This window comes from Durio zibethinus, chromosome 11 (assembly GCF_047325235.1).
Source record: "Durio zibethinus cultivar Kanyao isolate XHJ-2024 chromosome 11, ASM4732523v1, whole genome shotgun sequence".
Classification (NCBI taxonomy): domain Eukaryota; kingdom Viridiplantae; phylum Streptophyta; class Magnoliopsida; order Malvales; family Malvaceae; genus Durio; species Durio zibethinus.
In genome coordinates this window covers 17,009,584-17,015,955 of record NC_143172.1, presented here as the reverse complement: position 1 = coordinate 17,015,955, position 6,372 = coordinate 17,009,584, and positions in this window count along the sequence as shown.

Genomic DNA, 6,372 nt, shown 5'->3' with positions numbered 1-6,372 from the left:
TGTTTTTCACAAAGGGTTAGTTCAACTAAAAAAGCTTAACTCGGTCAAATATTATTAATAAAGTATTAGTTTTTTCAACTTAGCCAAAAATGTTCAGCTAGGCCAAATCTCATTTATAATCAGCTTCACAGTATTTTCTTAAGACTAGTTTAGCCAAAAAGGATTAGCTTAACCAAAAAAGATTAACTTAACTAAAAGAGATCAAATAGGCTAAAAGAGCTCAACCCAATCAAATTTCATTGATAAAGTATCAGCTTTGTCACATTTTCTTAACAAAAGATTAGTTTGACTAAAGAGCTCAGGTTAGCTAAAAAAGTTCAACTTGACCTAATTGCTTAACTTGGTAAGATAGTTTACTATAACAAAAGTTACCTTAAAAAAAACTTACTTTGGTAAATTTTCTTTTAATAAAACCCTATTCAACAAAATTATTTTTGTAAGAGTTTAGATTCACTAAATTCACCTCTATGAGGATCACCTTGGCTTAAATTCAACTAGCATAGATTCACCTTGATGTAAATTACCTTGATACATATTTATTTTGGTATAAATGACCTCAGCATAGATTCACTTCGATGTAAATCTCCTCAACACAAATGAATTTAGAATCTCATTATAAAAACTATTAGGTGTCACGTCGATTATTGGGTAATTGATTTAGATGATCGAAAGGCTTCCAGATTAACCATCTATTAACCCTGATCAAAGTTAAATAATTAACAAACAAAGTCAAACAACCATTAAAATCCTAATAATCATCCATGTCAAATGAATCATAAAATGACATCTCATTATGTTGGTATTAAAAACCACTTGTGTCACTAAAAGGTTAGATAATAAAATCAACATTCAAAGACTAAATTCGATTATATCCTCAAATTTCAACAAATAGACTAAACCCAAAATAAGTTGTACACCTTAACTCAACCTTCGTTTAAATCTTCATATTATTTTTTTTTTAGACATACTGTTGGGGTATATTTGAATAATAATGGTATAATTGTCATTTACTTTAGGAAAGTGACTCATAATTAGATCAGGAGTATTTTGATCATTAATCCAAGTTGATGTAAATAAATACCTCGAAAGAAGGCCAAGTATTCTCTCAACTTTCTTGTTCTTATCTTTGAGCTTTTTCTTTCAACTCTTTAATTCTTACCTATGAATTTATCCTCAAATTTGAATTTAGCACAAAATTGATGGGAATGTAATGGTAAGAATTAGTTGGTGTGCTTTTTTTATGGTTTTTGATGAAATGAAACTTCCAAATTGATTGGAAGCCTAATCGCTAACTACATGTCACATTACTAAATAAAAGAAATTTGTCAGTAAGGAAACAAATACAATAGAAAAAAAAAAGTCTAAGATTTAACCAAAATAACAAATAATCGCATGTTTTTAAGAGGAAAAAAATGGGCTAAAATGTCTGTTAGTTCACGTAAAAAACTATAATTATTTATATGCATTTGATTATTGCATGAAATCCGAACACTTCACGGAATGTTTTATTCATGTAAATGAAAATTTTTAATATTATATTTTTAATTTTGATAAAAATTAATGAAATTAAAACATTTCACATAATATTTGTTAATAAAATAGTAAATTTTATTATTTCATTTAAAAAATTAATAATATTGCATTAGAATGATAAAATTTTAATAAAATTAGCAGTGTAATGAATAAAATTCATCGAATAGAATTATATTGAATTTTATTACAATAATAAAATTTACTTTTATTTTTAATCTAAAACATATTTAAAATAAAAAAATTACTCTACTTACATTTTGGATCATCGAAAGTTAGTAGTAAGATTTTTGTAACTTTTTTTTGTCATCGATATTTTTAACTTTTTATATAATTGTTATAATTTTGATTTAAACAAGTACTTTTGGTTTTTTTTTTGTTTTTTAATAAATATAAAAAGTAAACTGAACATAAGAAATAAAATAATAAATAGTAAAAAAATAAAAATACCAACAAAATAGAGACTTAATTTTTTTTTTTCAAAAACTACTACTTAATCAATATAGGATATCATTTTTAAAAAATTGAAGAGGATTTTTTTTTTTTTATAAAAGGGTAAAAATAAGTCATGTGCTACACCGCTAAAAGTTTATTCTCCACTAACGACTATAGGCAATAGTGTATTGACATATCCATACATCATATTAAAACAATCCCTGGATAAGTTATGTAGTTTAGGAAGATAGTGAAATTGAGATGCGGTTATAATTTTTTTTTTTAAATTTTGAACGGTAGATTTTTAAGGAATAGAGTACCACTTAAAAAAAAGAGTTAAATAAGAAAAAAAGTTTATGTATCATATATTTTTTGTCAATTTGATATTAAAAAAAAAAAATTCACTTTGATATTTAAATTTTTGTTTCATCAAATATTTTGGTACTCTAAACTAATACTATTAATTAAGTTGCTTATGAAGCATTAATATCTAATTAAACTATGATATGTGATTTCAATATTCAGTTATCGTCACATCATTTATTTTTTTATTTTTAAAATTTTTTTTGACATAATGATAATTGAATATTTATGACATGTGATATGATTTTATTAGTATTTATGCTACGTCAACCACTTAATTGACGTTAACAGTGTAAGATACGAAAGTATTTGATGAAATAAAAATTAAAATATTAAAATAAAAATTTTATTTTTTTAAGTATCAAATTAATAAAAGAGGAATAGTACATAAGTCATTTTACATATTAACCCTTAAAACTATATATTTAAACAACCATCTAAATTGTTTGTTTGACATTTAGTGTTGTCTCATTGGATACATTTGTTAATTGTATTTAAGATCCCACATTATTGTAATTTGTCGACATTTTATTAGTTAGTTTTTGTTAATATGTAATTAATCATAGGTTTTGGTCCTTAATTACCTTATAAATTTTATTCAATTGTCTTAAAATAATGGGCTGGGTAAAGAATAATATGGGCTAAGTAAACATATGAGTCTTAATTTTTGTATTACAAAAATAAGCTTAGTATATAATGTTAAAATAATTTTAATTTATTTTTTAATTTTCATATTTAAATTTATTATTTATATGTAATATAATAATATTCAAATTAGAATAACCTTATCCATTGCAATGAAAATTTTGCATTTCAAAATATTTAAATTTAATAATTTAATTTAATTTATTATAATATTACATGGTATTGATAAATAATATAATTATATTATTTTAATAAAATATTACACGTTATTAATAAATAGTTAATTTAGAAAAGCTAAAAACTTAATTGCCCTAATGTCATTTAATAATGAAAAATTACAAAATGAACCGATTATGATTTAATGAAACTTTAAACTAAGAGTTAAGATAATTAAGTCAAAAATATTTGAGAGAATAAACACTAAACTTTTTAATTTGGTTTTGTTTACATGGAAATACTATTTCTTTTATGCTTCAAAATAATCATTACAATGCATGCTTTAGTTATAATTTTTATTTTAAAATAATTTTTACATTTAATTTTTATATCATATTTTCATTTTTGGAATCTTTTATCCCCATCTACTCCTTATTTTTCTTTTTTATTTTATTTTATTTTCTTGTTATTAAGTTTATTCTCCTTTTTTTTCACTTTCATAATTTTTAGCTAAGTTTATTTTTTATCATCTAATAAAATTAAAAAAATACAAATATATTATATCGTCTTTTATTGCATTCAATGTACAAAATATCATAGTGTAATATTCATTTTAGTTCCATGCATAAGAAAAAAATGGATGATTGACAAATAGTTCTATTGGATGTATGCTAACTAATTGATTAAAAGCTACATTAATTCTTTCCTATATATTTCGTTATTTTGATAACTTATTATAAAGTTAATCAAACATATTCATATGAATCATGTTTTATTATAACATATGAAACTTGTGACTATACCTATAAAATCTAATGACTATTATTTTTTCTTAACTTCATTACAATTAAAATTAAACATATTCATTTGAATTAGGCTTGATTTATCCTTTATAATAAACATTTAAATTTCATAATTTTTAATAGTTTTATGAAACATTTCATAAATATATAAGAAGAGATCTACTTACACAATATAAAACTAAAAGAATTATATATATTTTTATCATCAATTTTAATAAATCTAAAAAATGAGAGAGACAAGTAAAAAAAAAGAAAAAATAGTTTAATCTCATCCATTGGATTTTTTGAAATTAATGGTTAAAAAGTTATGTAAAACTTTTTTAGTTTTACACTCTATAAGTTGATCTTTTCTCTCTATATATATAGCACATAAAATCATGTCACCTGATGCAAAGCATAGGATATACACTAGTATATATGAAAAAAATCCCCTAAGAGTTCTTTCTTTGGCATTTGTTGATTGTCTAAAAGATTATTTTATCCTTGAGAAAAAAAAAAAAATCTCACTCATTTTAAGAACTGCTCATTATTGTAAACATTTAATTTTGTTTGAGTTGTTTGAAATGGGCTTCATTTTGTATATGTTCGAATGTCATACATAAGTTGATTGTTTAGGCTCTAGTGGGCTCGATTGCAAAAGTCCAAAGTCCGATTCAAATTCAATCCAATTTAATTTGGGTTTGAAAACCCAAAGTCCAAATCAATTGGGTTTGAAAGTCTAGAACCCAATTTTTTTTATTTGAGACCCATTTTTTAAATAAGGATTGATTAGTTAATTTAATTAAAAATTAATTAATTACTTTATTAAAAATGCCATAAAAAAAACCAAAGCATGGCACCGGCATTGATACTCTACCGAGCCCCTTCTACTAGCTTGAAACACCTTGGCCCCACCCTATGTTGCATTTCCTAGCCCCTACCGCCACCCACTTTCATGCCCAAGACTCCCTTTTCTCTTTCAGGCTTTTGCCTTAGTCCAAGTATGTCTTATGATCCCAATGTTCTTTAAGACTGAGAAATTTTGATACAAAAAAGGAAGCCAATTTTGGGAAGGAAAAAAATCTTAAAAGGCTAAAAAAAAAATCCCCAACCACCCTTAACAACGTCATCACTCCTTTTCATCACCAATACAACCTCACTTATCACCATCATAACCACCATACCCACCACAAAACTACCCATGGTAAAACATCAAAGACCCATTCCCATTTCCCACTGCCACTACCAGTGACCTCTAACTAGAGGTGTTCGTAATTTGGTTTTAACCAAATTAACTTACTGAATTGATTTAATTTGGTTAATTAGTTAGTTAACGAAAATGATTTTAGAAAAATTTTAGTTTTTGGTTAATTTGATTCAAAAATTGAATTTACTGAAATTTAAACTGAAATATAAAAAAATCCAAATGTAAAATGAAAAATGCATGAAATGAATCATTTTATTTCATATGTTGTTAGAGTTTTTAACATAATACTTTGGTATTTGAATATTTTATTTAATTTGTTTAAAATGTCAAAAATTAAGAGTTTAAAATATAATTTAACATAAATATGTTTATTATTTGGTTAATCAAAAAATTTAACCAAATTGACCAAATTATTCGATTGGTTAATTTTTGAAATTAATAAACTTTGTTTGGTTAATGAAAATAAAATAATATAATTTGATTAATTTAGTTTTGGACAATTTGGTACAAAATTAACTGAATTGATCAAATGAACACCCCTGCCTTTAACAAAGTCATGCTTGAAAAACACCCATCATAAACCCCCTCTCCTTAAACACCTTTTATCCAAACCTGTCAAGCCACGAAAAAAAAGTAAAAAACATGCAAAAAAGAAAAAGCCATCCCTTGGGATTGGGGAACCAGTGAAAAAAAAGATTTTCAATTTTTTTTGGATTAAGTCGATAGATTTTAGGGTAGATCTAGGGTTTTGGTTTTAGTTTTAAGGGAAAATGAGGTTGAAGTGGAAATATGAGGCTTAGAGTATTCAGAAATAATTTTTTTGAATTTTTGTAGTGACAAATCACTAGTGGTAGGTGTTGATACTAGCGAAGGATGACTGCCGGCATGATGGTTGGCCAATTGGTTTCTAGGTTCATAGGGAATGTTTGAGAGAGTTTTTGAAAATTTCTTTTAAAGAAAGAAGTGAAAATGAGTTAAGAAAAATGTTTGAGTTGTATAGCTTTTTTTTTAAAAAAAAAACTTACCTAGGATCTTTGGTGGACATGACCTGAATAGGGCATTGCACACCTAACTCGAGGCCAGGATTTGCTTGCAACCTTTTATCGATTAGACTAAACCACTCTTTAACCAGCCCGAACTTTTGAATCACTAAAAAACTGAAGAGTAAAGCTTCAAACAACTGGCTAAATTTAAAAAGTCGCTCCCAACCATAAAGAACTAGTCTAAACCAATCCAATCCACCAATTGGTTTAG